Source organism: Magnolia sinica, chromosome 8, assembly GCF_029962835.1.
Source record: "Magnolia sinica isolate HGM2019 chromosome 8, MsV1, whole genome shotgun sequence".
In the NCBI taxonomy this organism is placed as follows: Eukaryota; Viridiplantae; Streptophyta; class Magnoliopsida; order Magnoliales; family Magnoliaceae; genus Magnolia; species Magnolia sinica.
Window position 1 is genome coordinate 62,453,929 of NC_080580.1, and position 25,523 is coordinate 62,479,451.

Genomic DNA, 25,523 nt, shown 5'->3' on the forward strand with positions numbered 1-25,523 from the left:
GTGATTATGAACTGATGGAACCAGGTTTAAGTGAAATTTATGTTGTTCGACTCGAATTCTAAAGTCCTCATAAATCTCAATGACCCAATGCCCTGATCAAGCAAAGGATCAGGATTCAACGGGATTATGGATTTATACCAGAAAATCCTCCGCACTGCGTAGGCGAAGGATCTGTGTATCGGGTGCAAACCTAATATAACCATCTATTCATACCACCTAGAATACAAGAAATCCTTATTTTGTCAATTTCATTTTATAAATAGAGTAAATACTTTTCTTTTTTAGATCTTAAAGGAATTCAAACAAGTAGCCATTGGTTTGAATCTATTTAAAATCAATCTAGAACCTTGAACCCTTGTCTATATGACTGAACATTAAACGATCTACATTCAAGAGAAGTGGTTCTACGGCTACATCGACAAATATGTATTCAAAGGTGAAGATAAGCATATAATTTTTTTATATTTTGGTTTTATTGGGATAGCCAGAAAATCGCATTATTGGTTTTCCTGAGATAGCCAGAAAATCTCAATAAGGGTTTTTTTGTGATAGCCTGCTAAAATCACAACTGTATCGGGTTTTAAGGTGTTCCTATGAAAACCTTATTTATAATGAAAGCCAATATCATGTGGAGAGTGATTATTGGGAGTGAAGTAGGTGTGGTTGTTTGAGAACATCTGTTGACACACCAAACCACTATAATTCTTAGTGTTGTGGTGAATGCTTTTATTGTTTATGTTGTGAATGGTTGTAATCTCTTTAAGTTAAAGTGGTTAATGCTTAGAATAGTTTAGCTTTTATTTACTCTTGCTTGGTTTGGAAGTTTGATTCTTACAATTTTTGTAAAATAATGTTGTTCTACCTAAACTTGTTTGGGTGAAGGTTCTCCTACGAATCAGTTTGAATCAATGTTTCAATACTAGTGCAATTGAGACCTCTGATTTATTTTTTTCTGCACTTTATTTGATTATTTGGCATCGTCCTATTCACCCCCCCCTCCCCTCCTCTAGAAGCTCTCCTTTTCAAGTGGTATCAAAGCTAAGTTGCTCATTTTTTTTGCTTAAATTCCGTTAGTTCAATGATCTAGAGCTTTATCATGTCAAATTTCGATAGTTTGTCTATTACCAGGCCACCACCTTTTAATGGCTCCAACTATGCATACTGGAAAGCCAAAATGAGGGTTTTTCTAAAATCGTTAGATGAAAGTGTGTGGCAAGCCACTATAACCAAGTGGAAACCTCCTATGACTGAGGTAGTAGCCGAAGATGGAACCAAATCTATGAGAGAAATTGCATTCTATTTATGGACTGGAACTCAGAAAAGTGAAACCAGTGCTAATGCTAAGGCCTTAAATGTCATAATGTGTGCTCCATCACCTGATGAATTCAAAAGAATTATTTCATACAATACAGCTAAGCAAGCTTGCGATATTCTTGAAATGACACATGAAGGAACTACTATAGTCAAGCAATCAAAAGTTCAAATCCTCATTACTAGAATTGAGAAAATTTGTATAGAAGAAAATGAAACTTTCATGGACTTCTATACGAAACTAAATGATATAGTAAATTCCATGGGGGGTCTAGGAGATGGAATCCCAGAAAGTAAGGTCTATGCAAAAAATATTGCAATCTCTTCCTGACAGATTGAATTATAAGGTTACTACCATTTAGGAATTAAGAGATACTAATCATGTGAAGGTTGAGGAGTTAGTTGGCTCTCTCCAAACATATAAGTTGAATTTTAAGGCTCTTAAAGGTAAGTCTATTGCTCTTAAATCTTTTAAATCTGTTTTAAAAGAAAATTGTACTAATTCTGATTTTCAAGAAGCTGAAGATGATATCGCAATGCTAGCTAAGAAACTTTATAGAATTTTCAAAAATAAGAAAATATCAGATTTTCAAAAACCATCTGATAAAAGAAAAAGAAAATCTAAGTCTTGAAAATCTAAAATAAAGGACAGTCAATGTTTCAACTATCATGAATATGATCACTTAGCAAATAAATGTCCTAAAAGGAATAAGTCAAAAAGAAAGGGCATGATAGTTACATGGGATGAATCATCTGGCTCTGAAAGTTCTTCTGAGTTTGATGAATCATAATAAGAAAATGTAACCATAAATGATGTGAAAGCCCTTATAACAATAGTCATAGTCACCTCCTCAGATAGTTGTAATATATCTGACTATGAAAATCTCAGGAGTGACCATAAAAATGAAAACGAATATGATCTTTAAGACGCCTACAATGCCCTATACAAGGAAAGTTACAAAATTATTAACAAACTGAAAATTCAAAAAGAGAAATATGTTAAATTAAAAAAAGAACTTGAAAACAATATTTTAGAAAAATCTCATCTTTCAAACTATCTTTTAAAAAATAAAATTAGATTTAAATTTCAAATCATCAGAGTTACATAAACTCAGAACTGAAAATGAGAAACTAAAACTCAAAGTTTCTTCCCTTCAAGACAAGTCTGTGTTAATCTCATGGAGACCCAAAACTGGAAAATTGTTAATCTCATTCGAAAAATGTGGTGACAAGACAGGTCTGGGTTATATAAAAAATGATTCCCTGAAAATCAAGTATTCATCTCCTACAGTTGTCAAAGGAGAATCCTCGAACTCTAAAGGTAAGAATTTAAGAGATTTTAATCGAAATGATTTCAAAAACTCAAAACCCCTTCAAGTTCCTAAAATTAACACAAATGCCATCAGCTATAGGAATCAAAGATATAATAAATTACCTTTACTTGAAAAAATCGTAGACTTACTCAAAGAGCTTCTAAAATCCAACTCAAATGGAATTAGAGTTAATAAAAAGCGGAGAAATTCCAACTCCCAAAACCTGAGAAAATTCAATGGTACTCCTAAACCTAACCATAATGAAATGGGTTTTAAAGGTTACATGTCTTGCTGCCCACACAGCTTTCAAAGCCATGAGTCACTTAAAATAGTACCTGGATAGTGGATGTTCAAGACATGTCAGGTGACAAAGCGATATTCACCAACTTCAAAGAAGTAAACAACAGTTCAGTTACTTTCGAAGATGGAAGCAACTGCAAAATCATAGGCCAATGTACTGTTCAACTTCCTAATCTCCATCTCTTTGAAAATGTACCTCATGTTGAAGGTTTAAAACATAACCTCTTAAGCATATCTCAAATCAGTGATAATAAACACAATGTAAAATTTTCAAATCACGGATGTGAGATTACAAATGAGAAGGGTTGCATGTGTACACACCCCACCCCGGGTAACATCTTGAAAAGGCAAAGACAAATCTAGACCATGATCAATAAACCAAACCCTAAACCCTAATCCAACCCTAAACCATAATCCAAACCTTAACCTGAACCCTAAGCCCAAATCCAAACCCTTAGAACCTCACAACCCAACCTGAAATTTCAAGCCAAAAACCCATTAGAGCTAGGTCAGCACAAGAATGCACTCATCTGAGCTGAAAATATGAAAAAAAGACCATCGGATGAACTACCGTGTCATTCAAGGCCTACACACTCAAACCCAACCCGAGCGGTAGTTTGAATACCACCAGCGGTACTCCACTTACCACCGCTCGCGAGGCACGTGCGTCCTCCGAGCAATAGCTGGCCCAACGTCCGAAAATCACCTTTAACCCCCTATCTGACCTTATTTACTGTTTTACCAACCCCAAGAGCCAATGGGAGTGCGTCACGTGGCGTTTCTCTCCCCTCTACCACTCACAGCTCGCCACATCAGCTTTTACCCTTCCTAAACCCCACATTTACTATAAGACCATTGGAGAAGGCTATAAATAGCCCCCTCCTCTTCACATTTTAAAAGACAACACATCCATATCCAAGTGAGAGAGAAAGAGAGAGAGAGAGAGAGAGAGAGAAGGAAAGAGAAGGAGCTCCCAAACCTCCAAGTTCTGATCTTTTAGCCACCTCCTAGCCCTTCCTCTTAACCTTTTCAATCCCTAAGCCTAGCCCAGATTGGTCATGTTTCAGTCCGTGTTTTAGCCTATTCAAGTTCAAGCCAAAGATTAAATCATCTCATACAAGCATTTATCATTATGACATCCATTCCCTTCTCAACCCCGTTGCTTCTATAGACTTTTAGTAAATGTATGCTCTGTGACTTGCTGTACTACGGATCCTATCACATCAAAAATTCCTAATGACCTGGTCCACTTTTCTTTACTTTTTGCATAAGCATCATCCACTTTCTAGACACACCGTTGGATGTATACACTGTGGCTTGCCGAAATCTCAGATCTTGTCGCATCAGAAATCTGCGCGTGTGCCTAGTCCTATCTTGTTCCTAACATTCATTATCCCTAGAGATTGTTTTACCACACTAAGTAGAGACCATACATTTGTATGGGCAGAGAGGGTGCATAACACTTTCCCTCATTGTAATTGAGGTCCCTTACCCGAAATCCCGGATTGCAAATCAAGAGTCAATCTAAGGTAGGAGAGTCTTCGGATTTCTTCAAGATTGAACCAGATTGGTCATGGATTGAACCAGATAGGCTAAAACATGGACTGAACTAGATTGGTCATGGTTCAGTCCGTGTTTTAGCCTATTCAAGTTCAAGCCAAAGATCAACTCATCTCATATAAGTATTTATCATCATGAAATCCATTCCCTTCTCAACCCCCTACTTCTCTAGACCTCTAGTGAACGTATGCTCTATGACTTGCCATACTACAGATCTTGTCACATCAGAAATTCCTAGTGACCTAATCTACTTTTCTTTACTTTTTGCATAAGCATCATCCACTTTTTACACACGTCGTTAGATGTATGCACTATGACTTGCCGAAATCTTAGATCTTACCGCATCAGAAATCTGCGTGTGTGCCTAGTCCTATCTCGTCCCTAACATTCATCGTCCCTGGAGATTATTTTACCACACCAAGTAGAGACCGTACATTTGTACAAGCAGAGAGGATGCCTAACACCTTCCCTCTTTGTAATCGAGGACCCTCACCCAAAATCTCGGATCGCAGATCAGAAGTCAATCTAAGGTAGGAGAGTCTTCGAATTTCTCCAACCTTACATATTCCACGGGTTCTAGCCGACTGCAGGATTCTGAGATTTAGCTAATGACAACTCCAACATCCACGAATCAGCCTAATCACCCCCCGAATCAAACCAAAACATGCCAATCAGCGTGGGCGCTGATTTCCAGCATTCACAGAATGACGACTCCACTGGGGACTTGTGCTAGCTCTCACTAGCTGAGACCCGACTCAAAGTGTGTGGTACTTTAATCTCAAGGGACATCATCATTGCATTCATACAAAAAAAAAGCCAGTCTTTGGCTTACACTTGCTTAAGCATAAATTAGAATTATGACCACTCGATCCTAGGCAGCCATGACTTCTCAAGCTACCCATGAAGAAGAGTTGGTAGCTCAGCCCGCTTTTGAAACATCAACACCAGTGCTAACACCAGCACCAATGCTAGTACTTCCGACAGTTTCAACAAATCCTCCAGATAATGTAACCATGAGTGAGATGGCCCAAAGTTTCCAAGCACTGCAAGAAATATTACTTCGCCTAGTGCCAAGTGCTGCACCAAACACGCAGGCAACACAGCCTAATGTGCAAAACAGCTCAATCCCTCAAACTCCATTCGCTTTTCCCTCATCCCCCAACAAACTCATACTCCCTCTTCCAGAGGAGTCAGCACAGCCACAACAACAACTAACAAATGGGAACAATCCTCCCTTATATCACTACTCAACACATCTCAACAATCAGGTTACAACACAGGTTCCCCCTAAAGGGAATCACGAACAAGAACTGGCGGATGCCCATAAAGGGGGCCAGTTTCGAGTCCAGCTCACTCCCCCTAACGAGAGCAACATTCCGGAATTGGCAGATACCCCAGGTGGGAGCCATTTTCGAACATCACACCCTCCCCCAAAAGGGAGTGATGTTCAATTCCAGCTACCTCTTGCCACTGAGAGTCCATCCTCTTTACAGAAACCCCATATTCTCATAAACCAAGGGGTCAAAGAAGTTGATCCCCATGAGGAAGAAGCAGTGCAAGCCCTACAACAAGGGACAAGGTATCCACAACACAGCAAGTCAGAAATCGAGGAGCTACGGGAATAGCTACAAATGGTGCATAATCAATTGCAAAAGCAACATGGAGTGGATCATCAATTCACCAAATTTAGGGACCTTTGTCCCTTTCTAGATGCTCGAGTGCCTCCAAACTTTGAAGTACCCAAATTCAAAAGATATGATGGCAATGGGTGCCCCATAGCATATTTAAAAGCGTTTTGTGGGGAACTCAATGCGATAGCAGGGAACGATGGAGCTTTGATATGGCTTTTTTCCAGAAATCCCTTAAGGGTGATGCTTTGGATTGGTATACATCACTGGATGGCCATCAAATTAGGACCTGAGAAAGACTCTCTCAAGCATTAATCGACGGATTTTCATACAATCTGAACATGGCTCCAAGAAGGGCAGTTTTGGTTGCCTTGAGACAAAAAAGCGACGAATCACTGTCAACATACGTGGGACAATGGTGGGCTATGGCAGGCTGAATGAGAAACTCCATCGACGATGAAGAGCAGATATCCATGATTGTCCATTCGGCAAACCCAAACATTTCAAGATATCTAATCTCGTACCCATATATAAATTTCTCCCAGCTCATTCAAGTTGGAGAACAACTGGAAGCCGGGATCAAAGCCGGGACCATTTCTCCATGGCCACATCAGGCCCCCTCAATCAAAAGAAATAAAGTCGAGGGGAAACCTGTCGAATATGGGAATGGAAACAGCACTGCTCTCGCACAACGCACTCAGAGGTTAACAACATCGTCGCTAACACTCAAGGCAACCAGTATGCTCCGCAACCGGAACCACAACCACATAAACAATACCAACCACAGCAAGCCCAACAGGGATATCATGCATAGCTGCCCATGCGCAAACTCCATACAGGCAGGCCATGTTGGGCAGGAAGTTCACTCCGCTCGCACAAATGTACAGTCAGGTCCTGATAACGTTAATGCAAAGGCAACTCCTGACACCACTCCAACCGCGACTTCCGCCAAATCCCCTGCCACTAGGATATAATGAAAACCAGTATTGCGCATATCACCAGGCTCTTGGTCATCTAACAGACCATTGTTTTGCCTTAAAACATGCGATCCAAGATTTGATCGAGAGGCAAAAGATTGTGATCACCTCACAGGCTGGTAGTACCACTCAAGCTAACATCCTTCAGAATCCCTTGCCATCGCATCAAGCAGGACCCAGCATATCTAGCTCCTCTACCACAAATAGCATTGAAAAGGATCGTCCCACATATTCCTCCCCACATCACTTCATACAGGCAATCATGCCCGATACAACAAATCGGACATGGGAATACCGACAGGCGCCTCCACCTGGGCCACAGGTATTCCTTGAAGTATCACCAACAACACCACTTATCATCCTTGAAGCAGCACCAATAGTACAACTTCCCTTTTCCAAATGGCATCAACAACGCCCACCAGGTCATAATCTTAGCCTCTCTCTCTCTAAGGGGCATGTCCAGCCCCATCCTCGGCATATCCAAACAAGTCAAATTCTGAACCCCTTATTCTTTCGATAGGCCTTCCCGATCTAGCCTCGGTAACCTTACAAGGGGCACCCACGGTCCAATCCCCAAGCTCTCTAATGCCTCACCAACTGGCACATTCCCAGAGGATCCCTCCTTCACAAAGCACACATCAAGAGGAGAAGGAAAATCCCACTGTCAAACCCCCCCCCCCCCCCCCGATCCAGTCATACTCTAAGAGAAATTATTGAGTCCACCGCAAACGATCTCGGTAACTAATTCACAGCCTCAAGATCCGGTGATATATCTGGAAGAAAGGATGGTTCCCTCATATAACACAAAGGCAGTCCCATGGTACTATCTAGAGTGAGTCGAAGTGGGTAACAATGGTAGGTATTTCAGGAGAGATAATTAGAATCCGAAAGAAACTAGGGGAACTTTGTCGGGAACAACCCATAAGGCTTACGACATAGCAGCTCAGCTTAAATCCATTTTCGCACAAATTTCCATTTAGGAACTCTTGTGCATGTCAAGATCTCAACGTGAAATCTTTATAAAAACTCTAATGATGCACATATCTCTCTTAACGTACCTCCTGAAATGGTGGCAAGCATGATCGGACAACTCCTCGTACCGCGAGCTATCACCTTTTCTGATGATGAGTTGCCACCTGAAGGTCACAAACATGGGCGCTCACTTAATATCGCCGTCCATTATAGAAATTTCAAAGTACCACTCGTACTCATTGATAAAGGATCGAGCCTAAACATTTGCCCTATAAGGACTGCCGGACATTTGAAAATTGAACCATCTTCTTTCAGGCCCAGTACCATGAGTGTCAGAGCCTTTGATAACTCCTGAAGACAAGTGGAGGCGGAAATAGACATTAAGTTACAAATCGGACCAAACATGACTCTTGTCACATTTCAGGTCATTGACATTCCTGCCTCATTTAACCTTCTATTGGGATGGCCATGGCTCCATGCTGTTGGAGCCATTGCATCCACTCTCCACCAAAAGGTTAAATTCCCTTTGGAAAATCGGATCATCTCAGTACTGGCCAAACTAGAAATAATCCTACTAGTGGCGATCAATACCCCAAAAACTGACATTCCAATGATTGACGTAAAGCACACGAGGAGCAATATATCATATCATAGTTTTGAGTTCAAAATCATGAACTCCATCGCTAATCCCTACCCACTCGTAATCGAATATGTCATCCCTCCTGCTGAACTGCTAATCCTTAACTACCGTATCGAGTTCCATGAGAAAGGTATGGTAGTAAAGCCAGCTCGCACCAACATGCAAACGCAGGGACTGGGGTACCAACCAACACCAGAAGACCAAACTACAAGGTCAAAAAAGAGGCAACTATTCAAGTGCACACCCATCGAGTTTGTTAAGGCCGGAATGGTCTGTGGTAACATGATGATCTCTCTTGAGGACCACCTCCAGCGGCTCAAACTAACAGAACATTCCAGCTAGGAATCCATTTGGTCGCCCATACAGTTGGATAAGATCTTCAGAGCATCAAAGGCACACTCAATGCCAGGGGCAGAACCCCTAAACCCATCGCATGAAGATAGGGGCACGAAAACAGGGCCACCCATAGAGGGCCCAGGACCAGGAGTGCTCGTTGTAAGTCACCCAGGCGAAAGCGGGGAAGCACCCATCCCCACCAACTGTTAAGGGAAAACATCCCCACCAACAAACTTATGACTGATCCAGGAATTTCTTAGATAGGTTGAAGCAGTGCTAGGACTAGTCGAACAAAGTCGAAGACTAGTCTTAGAACAGACAAAAACTCACTTATAGAAAACATGTGAATTATGTATTCAAAATGACCTACTTTAAAGGTCAACCTAAGGTCAGTCATACCTCAGGAGTGAAGTAAGGACATTTAACATAGGAGATAAGTGACCTTTGAAAGTGGTGAAGCTTGAAGTCTTAATGGAGCTCAAATTTGAAAGCTTCTTGAGATCTTGAGGCAGAACTTGAAAGCATCTTGAGATTCTTGACTTGTGAACAGTGCTTGTCAACCTAAGTTGATCTTGCGTAGATCATTTTTTCACAGATGCAAGCTTCATAACAGTGTCTTTGGCACCACAAATTTGACAACACAAAGGGCTATAAATTATGGCACTCACAATCTCCCCCTTTGTCAAATTAGTGACAAAACACACTTTCAAGATATGTTACATAACATAGAATATCTGATTAAAGAATCATGCACCAGTTATTATCAACTAGCATCCTGCAAACTTGTAAATCAATATTCAGTCCACCTCTGCACACTTCTACTCACACCTCTACATATACTCCCCCTGAGTAACATACTCATAAAACACCAAATAATACAATGCTACTCCTTCCTCATGACAACATCCATATCCATATACATATCCATAACATATCCATACTCCCCCTCTTTGTCACAATAGGACAAAGGAAGCACAGAATAGATGGCTGAGGAGAAATAATCAATGAGAAATATGAGAGGTAACTAGTCAAGATATGAGAACATAGCATAAGCAACACACATAATTCATAGACTGAGCTAAGTTAAAGCGAGTGACAAACTCAAAACAAGTTAGGAGTAATAAATTTATTACAAACTAGTAAACTTAAAAATACTAATCTGACCCAGATGAAGGAGCAGGAATGGAAGGATCAAGTTGATGCATGCCTTTGTTCAAGCGCCTAAGATATTTCCGCATATATTTGAACTGTAAATCATGGGCAACAGACATATTTTCCATTTTAACATTTAGACCCTCAACTTTTTCTTCCAATGGACTCAGACATGTATCAAATGAAGAAGGCTCATAATCTGGATCATTTGTAGAATCAGACTCAAGCTCTTCAAAAATATCATCCATGTTAATATCATCAGGAGGAAGATCACCAGCTTCTTGCTCATGTTCAGCTTCAGCACCGCCAACACCATCACCTTGGCCAGGAAGGTAATCCAGTTTCATCTTATTGATATTGGAATTGTTAAATATCAAATGATGGATAGGGGCCTCTCCAACCGGCATGTCGACTGACATATGTGTAGCCAACACAGTCATCAAATATCTAAAAGGAATGCCACTATGACCAGGATGGAGATGAAACTGAATGATGAAATGACAAATCAAGGATGGTAAACAAATGTTAACACCTTTAACAACCGAATGAAGAATACGAACCGTGAAGGACGTCAATTCAGATTTATTACTCGACCGAGGATACAAATTAGACACAAAGATTTTGTGAAGAATTCTGTATTTGGGTAACAAATTCCTTGAGGGAAGCGTATTCCCTTTATGCGTCCATTGTACATCCAAATTGCGTAAGTCATTAGTCAACATACGTTTTTCAGCTATAGAGGGTTTATCATATAAAGTATGGATAGGAATAGCCTCATCATTCACTGGAATATCCATAAGGGCTGAAATCAAATGTCGATCAACTTCAAAAGGCCCTTCTCATGTGGAGATAGAAAAAGTTAAATTTTTCAGTGAGAAATCACATATGCTGCAAACATGGATTGGGCAATGGACCGGTATGCAGGCCCACCCCAAAGCAATAAGTTATTCCAACCTACAGATTGAAGTATAGGAAAAGTATCAAAAGGAGCAACATGATTAATATCAACTGGATGCTCAACAATAACATTACGCAATCGGATGTCCCAAACATAAGATGGATCGTCCTCAGGAGCCCTAAGATAACGCTTAGTGATAGGGGCTAATCTGAAAGAGGAAGAAGGACCACGGGACGTTGATTTTCTTCCTTTAGAAGTCATATGTAACAAAGATTTCAAGAATATAGAGAGTTGCAAAGGATTGAGAAATGGGTTTTCTCAAATCAGATTTTTTAAAAGAAAATCACCAAATCTCAACTAAATTCGAAATAGACAACTCCAAGAGAGAAATAGAAGTAATATAGACACAAATCTACAAGTAAAATGCAAATGGAGCACTAACCTTGAAGATTTTGGAAGATGGGTTCGACTAGTCATGTGTCGGCTCGTTGGAGAGAGAAGTTGAAATGAAAAAGAAAGTGATTTCTCCCAAATTTTAAGTGACTCCATGCGATTCACGGCTAGTCATAGATATACATGACCGGTCGTAGCATGACTAGTCGTGGATACTCACGACTGGTCGAGTACAGGCCAATAAATCTGATTTTTACATATTTTTCAAGATTTGAAAACTAAACAAGCAAATATATACAATATGATACAAATAGGCATAATTAATCATTTTAAAATGCACATGCCGAGATCAAATTTTATAATGCACAAGCTGTATTGACTGCTTCAGCCCAAAGATTCTTAGAGAGCTTCATACTATTTAACATGACATTAGTCATTTCTTGAAGCACTCTATTTTTCTTTTCAACTATACCATTTTGTTGTGGAGTTTTGGGCACTGAGAATTCATGTAATATTCCCTGGTCGCTACAGAACTTCTCAAAACTGTTATTCTCAAATTCAGATCCATGATCACTATGAATCTTACTAACTTGAGAACCTTTTTCAATTTGAATCCTTTTGAGAACCTTTTTTACTTCTTCAAAGGTTTTTGATTTGTCCCTTAAGAAGACAACCCATGTATATCTGGTAAAGTCATCTACTATTACCAAAATATATCTTTTTCCACCTCGACTTTTCATCCTAGTAGGTCCCACTAGATCCATATGGAGAAGCTCGAGTGGTCTTGATGTGGTATTGGAATTCACCTTTTTGTGTGAGTTCCTTATTTGTTTGTCAATCTGGCATTCACCACATATTTTATCTAATTTTTGTAGTTTGGGTAGACCTCTTATAAGTTCCCATTTGCTCAATCTATATAGATTTCGATAGTGTACATGTCCAAAACGTTTGTGCCATAAGTCAGTCTCGTCTGTATGGACCACGTAACACGATTGATTAGATGAGCTGGATTCGCTAACAATATAGCAGTTTTCAGATGTTCTACGTCCAGTTAGTATTACTAAACCCTTGTTGTGTAGAATCTCACAGCTTTGATTAGAAAATCGTACAATATGGTTATTGTCGCATATTTGAGATATGCTAAGCAAGTTATGTTTTAGACCTTCAACATATAAAACATTTTTAAACAAAGGAAGGTTATAGAGTTGAACAGTACCTTGGCCTATAATCCTGCAGTTGCTGCCATCACCAAATGTGACTGAATCATCAGTCTTGTCTTTGAGATCGATGAATAAACCTTTATCACCAGTCATATGCCTTGAGCATCCACTGTCTAGGTACCACTTTGAATGGCTTGTTGCTTTGAAAGCAGTATGAGCAACCAAGCAGGCAACTTTAGGAACCCATTTCAGAACTGTTTTGGGTTTAGGAGTATAGTTGGTCTTCTTCTGACTGATGTTGTAAGAAAGACCTACTGAGTTAGATTTTAAGAGCTCCTTGAGTAAATCTACTATCTTTTCAGCAAGAGGGTTTCGGTTCTGATTTTTAAAGTTAACATGGCTGCTTTTAGGTTTTTGAAAAGTTTTTATATTTTTATAAAAACTTTGATAAGTATTTTTCCCTTTTGAGTTTGAGGACTCTCCTTTCACAAACTTGGGAGGAGTATACTTTTGATTAGGAGTTGTATTCTTATCATAGCCCAATCCGGATTGATCGCCACTTTTTCTTGATCCAGAGTTTTTCTAACTTTGGATCTCCTTGGGCATACCTTCATGAATCCTTTAAACTCAGAAGAGTAGATACTTCATTTTTAAGTATCTCATTTTCAGATTTCAGATTTTCAATCAGCGAGGTTTTAAATTCTAAATCGCATTTTGATTTTTCAAAACAATCTGAAATTTGAGATTTTTTCTAAAACAAGTGATTCAAAACATTCTTTGAGTTTAAAAAACTTTTCTTTTTGAAGTTTAAGTTTGACAGCAATTTTACAACTTTCCTTATATAGGGCGTTGTGAGCATCTTGAAGATCATCTTCATTTTCATAATCACTATTCAGATTTTCTTCGCTAGTTGAATCATCATGATCTGAAAAAGTGAATTTGGCTAGAGTCATAAGGGCTTTAACTTCACTGCCCAACTCGGTTTCAGAATCTTCTGATTCAGAAAAAGCTTCAGAATCAGATGATTCACCCCAAGTAGCCAACATACCCTTTCTTTTTATTTTGTCCTTTTTAGGACATTTATTTGCTAAGTGCCCATACTCTTGGCAGTTGTAACATTGACTATCTTTCAAAGACTTCCAACTTTTAGATCTAGGTTTAGATCTTTTCTTATCATTTGATTTTTGAAAATCTACCCTTTTCTTACTTTTGAAAATCTTGTAAAATTTCTTCGCTAAGAGAGCCATATCATCTTCAGAATTTTCTAAATCTGAGTTTTCTTGAGAAATAACTTTAGAAGATTTGAGAGTAATGGATTTACTTTTAGGAGCTTTAAATTTTAACTCATACGTTTGTAAAGAACTAACTAGTTCTTCTACCCTCATATTATCCATATCACGAAGTTCCTGGATTACGGTTACCTTAGAGTTGAACCATTCAGGAAGTAAGCGTAGTATCTTTGCACACACTTTCCTTTCTAGGATTTTATCGCCAAGACCCCACATTGAGTTCACAATGTCATTTAATCTAGTGTAAAAGTCCATAAATATTTCATTTTCCTCCATATGAATTTCTTCAAATTTGGTTATGAGGAGTTGGACTTTAGATTTTTTTACAATTGTAGTACCCTCATGTGTCATTTCTAATATATCTCAGGCTTGCTTTGCAGTATCACAGGATATGATTCTTTTGAACTCATCTGGTGATAGTGCACAAGTAATTGTATTTAGTGCTTTTGCATTAGCACTACTTTCATTTTTCTGAAGGGTGGTCCATGAGAAATATGGTGTTACTCTCAGTGATTTTGAACCATCAATACCAGTCACTTCAGTGGTAGGTGGGTTCCATTCAGTCACTGTGGCTTGCCACACACTCTCATCCATTGATTTGAGGAAGATCCTCATCCTGGCTTTGTAATAGGCATAATTGGAGCCATCAAAGGGTGGAGGCCTAGTGACTGATAGGCTATCAAAATTTGACATCTTATATATAGCTTAGATCGTTAGCTCAGGAATTAAATCCAAATAAAAAGTAATAAGAGCGAGCTATTAGGCTCTGATACCACTTGAAATGGCCAAGCTATATGTCCTAGAGGGGGGTGAATAGGACTATGCCAAATTAAAAATAAATACAGCGGAATATGAAACAAGGAATAGATAGCACTATACACCAATCACAGTATAGGAATGGAAAGCAACTTAAAATAGAGAAATTTAAACAAAAATTGTTCTAAGGACAACCTTACACCAAAAACCAAAGTTTATGGTAGGACAACCTTATTTCTAGAACAAATAGAGAAATTGAAGCTCAACGTAATAAAGAGATAGCAAAAATATAATGCTGAAATGTAAATCTAAATTATTACAACATTCCCCACTGTGCTTGAAATGAAATGATTACAACATTCACATTCACACATACATTCCACAATTCTGAATGATAAAAGATAGGAAATATAAATCACACATCCACAACACAAAGAATTATAGTGGTTCGCTTGTGTGTTCACCAACTGTTAAACAACAGCCACACAGAATGCTACTCCACTCCTAATATCCTCACATAGGGGATATTAGAGTTCACTATCAAATAGGTTTTCATAGGTTCACCCAAAACCTTCACAATTGTATCTTTTTCAAATGGCTTACACAATTCAAAAACCCTCACTTCTGAGTTTTCTGGCTCCCCTCAAATAACCAACAACTTTGAGATTTTTCTGGCTTAACCTCAAATAAAACCAAACAAAGTAAATTTACACAAATTGTAAAATACCTGATTTTCTCTTCGTTGTAGTAGCCCAGAAGAACCAAGTCAGAGTAGAGATTTGAATGTCAAAGTTCAATGTCCAATACTCACTTTATAATGGTTCTAGGTTTTAATAGATTTTAAATTAAAACAAAAGGGCTAGCTCTAATTGATTTTGATTCCAGAAAAAGGAAAACAACAATTCCTCTTTTCAGATTAGATTGGAATACAAGAAACAAAATCAATTAAGAAAGCTAAAGAAAGATAATATTAAATATGCACACTTAGCTTAAATGGAGCACCGACTTATCTCTAAGAAGACTGAATTAAATTAACTTGAATTGCCTTTTTTTCAATGAAATAATTCTGAGATTCGTTCTCTATTTATAGGTGAGCAAATCATGTCTTCGACTGGTCTAAGGACCTCTACGACTGGTCGTACAGTTCCCAGGACTAGTCAAAGCTTAATAAAAAATTTCTGATTTTTGTAACAAACTTACGACTGATCCAAGAATTTCTTAGACAGGTCGAAGCAGTGCTAGGACTAGTTGAACGAAGTCCAAGACTAGTCTTAGAACAGACCAAAACTCACTTATAGAAAACATGTGAATTATGTATCCAAAATGATCTACTTTAAAGGTCAACCTAAGGTCAGTCATACCTCAGGAGTGAAGTAATGACATTGAACATAGGAGACAAGTGACCTTTGAAAGTAGTGAAGCTTGAAGTCTTGATGGAGCTCAAACTTGAAAGCTTCTTGAGATCTTGAGGTAGAACTTAAAAGCATCTTGAGATTCTTGACTTGTGAACAGTGCTTGTCAACTTAAGTTGATCTTGCGTAGAGCATTTTTTCACAGATGCAAGCTTCATAATAGTGTCTTTGGCACCACAAATTTGACAACACAAAGGGCTTAAATTATGGCACTTACACATATGGCTATGGTTTTAGTCCATAGCACGACCGTAGTCGTAGGTGCCATAACAATAGGTCTAAAACCTATGGCTACGGATTAAATCTGTAGCCATAGATTACAATAGCTACAGATATAATCCGTAGTAACTATTTCTGTGGCAAAAAGTACCTACAGCTACGGATAGTGTTTGTAGCTAAAAGTAGTGTTGGATCCATAGTAATATACCAAATTTAATAACAACTATAGTCAATATCCGTAGCCATTTCCTACAAGTTAAAAAAATTATAATCATTCATTCATTCACTCATTACCTACATAATCTTTCATTATTCAATTACAATCATGCATTCATTCAATAATGAATCAATTACAATCATTCATTCAATCAATTACAATTACAATTACAATTTGTAATAATGTTGAAAATATAAATCTTAGTGAGTCTGTGTGCACTGGCATATGGCCAGGTGCATCCTTCATCCACCATAGATAGAAAATGGATGCAAGTATCAGTAGTCCACTTGTACATCCGACAGCTATACCGATAACTTCTCATGTGCGTCTTCTATAATTATTCGAGGGCGAACCACCACTAGATGATTCTACAATGTAAAAACAAAGAATCAATCAATTGAAGAAGGATGAAAACTAAATGTAAGGAAAACATAGAATTCCCCTTATGTAAACTAAATTAATGCTCCAAACAACGTTCCCACAAAATTTATGGATCAGGGTCACTACCGATCCGGTTTTAAATGGATCATGGTCCAATCAGCATGTGGGCCCCGATATTGGAAATAGTTGGATGTGTTAGACAACTTCAATTAATATTTTTTAAATAGGTGGGTTCATGTTTCCCAATTTTTCTCCCAATTTGCAATTGACAAGCCATTCCACCTCATAAATATTTGGTAGAGAGTGCATCACATCCAGTACCAACACAAATTTCAACAAGCAACTTGAGTCATTGACATAGCCGAAATTTTCACACGAAACACATCAAAATTTATCAAAGAAAAAAAGACCTTGATTGATGCACAATTTTCCCCTAAACGTATCAGTAAACTTAAGCAACTGACCTAGAGAAGACTTAGAGGTGTTGACCCAACTTCCAAAGTCATATCTTTATCCCTTGGGATTACTTGATCATTGAAATTAGAATTTTCTATATTTGTATTGAGAAAGGAGGCACAAGAAATCAATCATTTGAAGCAGTTTATGTTCAAAATCCATGTTGTACATCCAAATACCTGTTTTGGGCATGTTGAACAGGAACTGTCGACATAAAATCTTTTGATTTGGGTAGAGAGTCCTCACTAAACCACTCATGGTTCAGAGTATTTTTTGCTGTTATTCACTGCATTGAAAAGTTAAAAAAATAAATAAATGAACCAAAAAAAGAAGCATTAATCCTCAAGTACATATGCAAATGAACAAGACCCCATGCTTACAACAACAAAAATCTGTAGATAAACAAAGGACAGTTATGAGCATGGAAAGATAACCCCTAACATGTCAAAAGATGAGATGATACAACTGTCAGCTAAAGATTTGCTGATAAACGCTAAACAAATGTTACCTTCAAAGCCAGCTCTTGGACAAACATCTGAGTGAGTTCTTGCGCCGAACTTTCTAGGATTATTCAAAGACAACCATCATTACAGTCAATTCAATTCAATACTAGTAGGAATGATCACCTACAACCAGTTGCATGTGAACTTCAGATGAAACCCCGTTCACATCATGTGTATGACACATCAGGTTATGCATAAGATGAAGGCCACCTTGCATAGAAATCAGAAAAATCCACTGATCAGGCAGGACAGACATGCACGTTGAATCAGACAATTAACAGTTCTAATTAAAAATGCTCATTGTTTTCATATAGGGTGGCTTCCTGATGAGTGGGCTGACCTGTTTTTTGCAACAGGTGATTGTCATAGTGAATCCTACCTTATGCATCGCTCAGATGTCCTACACATGACACTTTGGCGTATGAGCAAGCTTGCATGTTTCACATGCAACTGGTTGTTTGTGATGATTCCTCATAAAGTGATATTGAACATCAAATTGATAAGATAATTGGAATAGTCCAATCGTAGTCAACTACTAAACAGAGGCAGGTGAATGTCAATTAATTATCATATAATTGAATGATGCATGTGCCAATGCTTACATGCTAAGGCATTAATGCAACTGTCTCCCTTTCACCAGGAAGCACCAACAAGCATGCATGTATTTTATCCATATGTTCATCTATATGCGCACTATATACATGACAATCTAGACATATTTCTAGATACATGATCCCAAACATGAGATTAGATGGTCAAATTATCATGATTTTTCTAGATATATGATCATTGTAAATTTCATCTAGACATATAATTCATCGTCTAAAACAGAAAAAAATGCAAGCCAATGAAAGGAGTGAAGTGGATTTCCAATCAAATCCCAACCCACCCCCCCACCCCCCCTCCAAAATCCTTGCAAACAAACGACCCCTAAATGGAATTTAATATCTACATCCACCCCACCCTTTTCATATTTCCATACACCCATATGAGGAATTCTCAAAATGGAAAATGAGTAGTATGAAAATAAAAAGGGATAAGTAAAAAAAAAGAGGGAAAAAATGTGTGAACAAGAAACAAACAGCTCAACTTCAAGTGATGGTCCACTAGAGAAGAAAAAAGTTTTGCAGAATTCAAAAGATATACAGTTTAATTTTGAGAAGAATAAAAAAGGTCCTTTAATGTTCTCTTATCCTAAATAGCATGAGAGCATCAGCTGATGAATCAAGTGCATCTTTATCCAGAACAAGAAATTGATTATTAAAAGTTATCTAATAGACAAGCTTCAGTGTTCTATGAGAAGTTCCCATAGTTCTCAGGAACTCAAGGGATTAATTTCTCTAGTGATCTCTTCAAATGTTCACAAATTTCAACTAACTGATTTAATCCTTTCTCACTTTTCTCTTCTTTTTTTCCCAGAAGAACAATGCAAAGATCAAAGGCAATCTCAAATAGCTGGCGGAAAGTTATGGCAATGGCAATGATGGTGGCCAACAAGGAAAAAATCATCTTCAAGTTAATGAGTCTATATCCAACTGAAGCAAACACTCAGGTTGGAAAGATGATTTGCCTTTAGAAAAATATAATGGATACAATATTAATGAGATAAAGCCAAAAAACTACCAACTAATCAATGTACATTCTAGCTGATTTATCTAGTTATTCAATGTTTTAAGTAGAAATGAGCTAACCTTGAAAGCTTTTTCACAGTCATAAATATTTCACCATTGTCAAGATCTCTAAATTATAAAACATGATATAGCTAAAAAAAAACCACTCACACGGAACTTCATAGGTGGTCAGCCACTTTTTTGGGTCTCTAATAAGCTGGTGTCGCACATAACTTTTTGAAATGCTGCACAAAAGAAAACCAAATTTAAAGCCTATAAAAGTTAAAAACTAAATTGAGAAAGAAAGCAATAATACTTAGAGAGTTTAGTCCACGAATAAATGAGAAAATAATTTAGAATTGTCTATGATGCAAGAATAGCAACCAAGAAAAAAAAAAAAAAGAATGTCTAGGAAAGTACGGATATGATGCAGTAGTGCCTCCGCTCTAATATTTCAAGACTTAAAGAAAATTAGCAATAACAGTGACTTTATTTTTCTAACAAGACAACAACCAAGATATATGGTAGACATGCATAAAAAAATATGTCTTCAAAGAAAGACTAGTCAAAGGATTGACAAGTTCACTGGTTTGGTCAAACCAAACCATACAAGATCACCAAAAAATAAGTTTGCCATGCTTTAAGCAATAGGTTATCTAAAGTGGAAGCAGGAACACATGCAAAGGGTTCTGTCACCAAAATGAATCAAAGAAAGTTTTTGGTTTACTGGATTAGTATCTAAACTGGAGTAGGAACATTTGAAGTAGGATCAGACACTTGGAATAATTGGCACCAAAAAAGCTTCCAAAAAATTTAGGATCATTCTTATTGACAATCTGTATAAATAAAAACTCAAATGGAGCATAACCTATCCTAGAAAATAAAGAACAAAGAACTTTAGTGCGACAACTACTATTTAGGAGCATTCTATCCAACTGAAGTAAATACGCATCTTTCACCTTGTAGTGCGACAGCTACTATCTTCTCGTCCATCGGCTTCAATTGTGATTGCTTATGCCAGACAAATCTGTACACCAAAACCGCTTCTTGAATCTATTCATGTACTAGAACATCAATAAAAGTTTTTTCTTTAAAAATAAAATATCTATAATAGATCAAAATTACAATCTTGCTTATGTACTTTAGATAATTTAGAATACTTGAAACAACTTGAAAAATGGATTAATAAAAGAAAAATCAGGATTTACCTGAACAAGTTGGTCTTCATTTAGAACCAACAAACTATTAGACTCGAAACAAGACCAATATCGCTTACATGGAAAAATCTTACTGATTGAAGAACCTCAACATCGATCTTGGAACCCTCATGCCAAACCCATGCTTCACCTTTTTGTACCCTGTTCAAATGAAGAGAGTGCTTCAAGAGTATGTGGGTGTGTTGAGGTGTGAATGCATGTGTATAATAAAAAAAGAAAAAGAAAAATAAGAAGAAGAGTAAAGAGTAGAATAAGATGATTCCACCCCCTAGCTTAATGGTACACATTCGCATAAGAGGTGGTGTGCTTTGAAAGTAATACACGCACTGATTTTAACAAAGGAATAGAAGCTTTAAATGTGATGGATTAGAAGAGGAGTCTTGATGAATTTTAAACTCCTCCATCCTACAACTACTTGGAACTAGGTCTTCTATAGATGTCTGAAGCTCTCTCACCCATTCTTTTGCTTTCCCAAAATATAAAGTGTAAAGGGTAAAGAGTAGGGTGTAAGGTGTGGAAGATCCCTTATCAAATAAGTATAGTTAGTATGATACTTTTCAATCTGCAATTTAAGTTTATAAAAGAGAGTTAAAAGGACTTGAATCAAGGATACAATATCCTCAGATACTATTACCTACATGGAATTGAATAAAAAAAAAAAGATACAATGGAATATTGATTTTTGGTTGAATGTAACCATTGTTATACTTTCTTTCTTTCCTTTGTAATTATTGGCCACGACCTTTCCATCTTGGAGATTTTAGTACATGCCAATCTAAAGTGTGGCCATATATTAGTAGTCTAGATCACTAAATCATGGGCCCCAATTGTACAAACCAAAACCTAGAACAATATGGGGTAAGCATTCTTTAATAAATCAAGTAATAACCCAGCCAGCATGCACACAGTGAATGGCAAAACATAGTAAATAGAAGGCTAGTTATATGAGCAAAGAACCAATGTCATCTCTATCTCACATGGACAGGCCTTAATGGCTAAAACACACCATTCACATGATCCTAACCATTGGATTGAAGGACTTCCAATGGTTACAAATGAACAATTGCAAAAGATCCAACCAAGGGTCCACATACAATAGACAAAAGTCACCAAACAGGCACTTGGGAAAATCTTCTCTTTATCCATAGTAAAGATTTTTATTTTTCTTCCAAAGGCCCACTAATTAAATATTTGCTACTAACCTCTTCCCTGTTCATAAAATTCTACCAAAAAGTCCAAGCATGATTTTTCAAATATTTAAAAACATGTGACTTCGAGGAAGAAGTCCAGCTACCTACCCAAGACTTTCTTGTGTGGAATAAGTGATTCACTTGCCTGCAGTTCTAGAGGTGCTTGAACTTGAAGATGATGTTTCCAAACATTCCCTAAGTTGTCCTAACCTTCCTTCCTGTTCCACAATGTAAAATTTCTCAAAGAATATAATTAGAATTTAAAATTCCAAACATGCATCCAACATCTCCCGGAAAAGTGCCATAGCATCACCATACCGGCCTACTTGAGCAAACCTTGCAATCATAGAATTCTAAAAAACAATACCCTGTTCACTCATTTCCTGAAAGAAATGAATGCCACTTTCAACACCCCTTGTCTTGCAATACCCACGAATCATGAGATTCCCACCACCTCTCTTCTCGGTATTTCTTCAAATAAGCACTGTGCATCATCCATCTTCCCACAACTTGTGTATAGTTCAACTTGTGTATACTCAGTTACCACTAGCATTCCTATGGTAATTATGTGGAGTTTAAAAAGTAACTCATACTCCTCATTTGTGGCACTGATGTACGGGTTTTTGCATCAAATGGTGAATCCATTGGAAATGTGCATATTTAAATTCACACTGTTAGAGCAATCCCAACCAATGAGGGCCAAAACAAATAATAGCGGCCTTAAGTACAATTCCACATACAATAGGGAATAACCCAAGGAAATAAGCAAAAGTAATATTAAAGTAGCACCAGAACATGAGGCATAGAATGGAAATGCACAAAGATATTAGACGAAACTCAAAATTCAATGAGGCTTTGAATAAACCAAAGAGCATTAAAAATAAATCTCATGAAATGTACAGAGATATGAGATGAAAATGCATAAATATATTAGACGGAAATGCACCAAATATCATGATTAATCGGTCTAATTTTAGCATAAAATCTCAAGAAATTTTATGATATTTGAATCAACCAATTGGGCATTAAAAAGAAAAAAAAAATGAGAGATGAAAGAAAACAAATAAAAGAAAATGAAATAGGGTTTGGACATTCAATATTTGAGAGAGAGAGAGAGATACTAAGGACAACGAGGGGCTGACGGGAAGAAACCTTCCGTCCACAAGGAGAGTGGCAGTGAGATGGGAAGAAACCCTCTGTTTTTACCTGACAGGAAGAAACCTTCCATCCATAAGGAGAGTGGCAGCGAGATTAAGAGAGGGACCACGAGAGAGCGAGAGGGAGAGGGATACGGTGAGGGAGCACGAGAGAGCGAGAGTGAGAGTGAGAGGGAGAGGGAGGGTTTTATTTTCTTTTAGAGCAAGAGGGAGAGGGAGGGTTTTTTTCTTTTGGATTGAGAGGGAGACGAGAGAGATGGGGTTTAGGCAGCCGAATCATGTGAATCCAAAATTTCCATGACCGCCAAAAGGGTTTCAATGGTAGGCGTTCAATCCTCCACTACTTTACACAGTGTGGTCCACTTGATTTTTTGATCTATCTTATTTTTCGTCTTAAGCCTTACGACGAGGTTGCCAAGTGGATAGACGGTTTGGATATAACTCATACGTCATGATGGGACCCACAGAACTTAGTGACGTCAACACACCAAATCACATAGGCAGTGTGTGCGACAGCAGCCAATCTGCTTCCAAGCCAATGCTTGGGCTATTATTTTGGATGGTGATCTCATGGGCTTCGTGCGGGCCACCATGATGGACGTGTCTTATCCATGCAGACCATTCATTTAGGCAACCATGGATAGGACATGAAACCAAAAATGATTCAGATTGAAGGCCCAAGTCAACCACACCACTCCAAAATAACTTTCAACAATACGCACATAATTTCCAGTGTTTACTATTGTGTGGTCCACTTGAGGCTTCAATATGCCTTCTTTTTTGGGATCATACCCTAAAATACAATATCAAAACAGATGGACGTCTTAAATAAAACAAATACATTACGATGGGCCCCATAGAGATCCTTATGAGACCGTCAATTTATAAAAGTGTGACGGTGTGTTTTAGCCTTTAGCTACGGATTAAATCCGTAGCTAATTAGTTACAGATTAAAGCCATAACCATAGACCTGTATAGTCCGTAGCCTTTGGTCATTTTTTTAGTAGTGCCAATTGGTTGTAAATGGGTATTTAAAACCAAGCGGGACTCCAAGAGTAATGTCGAAATATATAAAGCCATACTTGTTACCAAAGGTTTTAACCAGCGTGAGAGCATTGACTTTAAAGAAACTTTCTCACCAGTATCTAAGAAAGACTCATTCAGGATTATAATAGCTCTTGTATCTCATATAGACTTAGAGTTACATCGGATGGATATAAAGACAGCACTTCTCAATGGAGATCTAAATGAGAATGTATACATGTTAGAACCCAAAGATTTTATAGCTAATGGCTCAGAACATGTTTGCAAACTAAAGAAATCCATCTATGGGTTAAAACAGGCATCGCGACAGTGGTACCTAAAGTTTCATGAAGTAATTTCCTTACATGGTTTTGTAGAAAATACTGCAGATGAATGTATCTACATTAAAATCAGTGGGAGTAAGTTTATTATGATAATTTTATATGTTGATTACATTCTGTTGGCCAGCAGTGATATCAGGATGTTGAGCGACACTAAGAAACTCTTATCTCAAAGATTTGAAATGATGGATCTTAGTGACGCCTCTTATGTCATCGGCATTGAGATTCGTCATGACAGATCACATGGACTACTCAGCCTGTCACAAAGGGCTTATATTACTAGGGTACTTGAAAGATATGGCATGCAAAATTATGTTTCTGGATAGTCGCCCTGTCACACCCCAAACTCGAAAATCGGGCTCACAGAATTCCCAATCGCCAAATCCGGCACCGATAGCCTCCTTAGTACCCCATTCTGAGCTCCCGATACCTATATGCCAGATTTCGATCCTGGGATCCTACAAGGAGAATTTTTTATATGATTTTTTTTGTAAAGAAGCATAACCACATCACAAAACAACATCACCACATATCCACTATAATAAATCATTTTAGTACAATGCAAAAAGGGAAATACAAGTATAACCAAAAGCTCCAAGAAGATCTGTCATGCGCTCCTGCCTCAGCGCTGCTGCGACCTAGCGTCACCTACACGCAACGGACGTGTATAAGCTTATAATAAAGTTTATAGGGTGTGTGCATGTGTGCACAATGCATGTACCAAGCATGTGATATCAGAGTAAGCGAAAATACTGGCAGTCCATGAATGCTATCAACCAGACCAAGGCTATGCGATGTAAGGCCTACGTAGCCAAATTCAAATGCAAGATGCAACGCATGCCTGCCAATCCTCATTGAGTCCACATATCAATACAGTTGATTTCTAAAATATCACCGAGGTCTAATACACTCTACACCAGATTACCGCCCAAACTGGACGCACAACCATGCAAGTGAAAAAGACCTCACTACCCGCCTAGCTAATAGTCTACCAATATCTACCCGGCTCGTCGATAACGGACCCATTTATGAGCTGGTTAAACTCAGCCTAACTTTGCCCCTACCCTTAGGCGGATAAGGCCACAACCCCTTCCAACCGACCACGACACAGT

The 25,523-nt window shown here is 38.0% G+C and overlaps 1 long non-coding RNA gene across 1 annotated transcript; it reads right to left on the reverse strand.

Moving 5' to 3' along the window:
- Positions 1–16,730: 16,730 nt before the first annotated feature.
- Positions 16,731–21,029, reverse strand: LOC131254012 (uncharacterized). The gene is made up of 8 exons (XR_009175429.1): positions 20,692–21,029; positions 20,443–20,510; positions 19,655–19,728; positions 18,214–18,273; positions 17,879–18,083; positions 17,550–17,656; positions 17,379–17,440; positions 16,731–16,901 (listed from the first exon to the last, which is right to left on the reverse strand). It is a non-coding gene; the product is annotated as an uncharacterized LOC131254012 (long non-coding RNA).
- Positions 21,030–25,523: the final 4,494 nt, after the last annotated feature.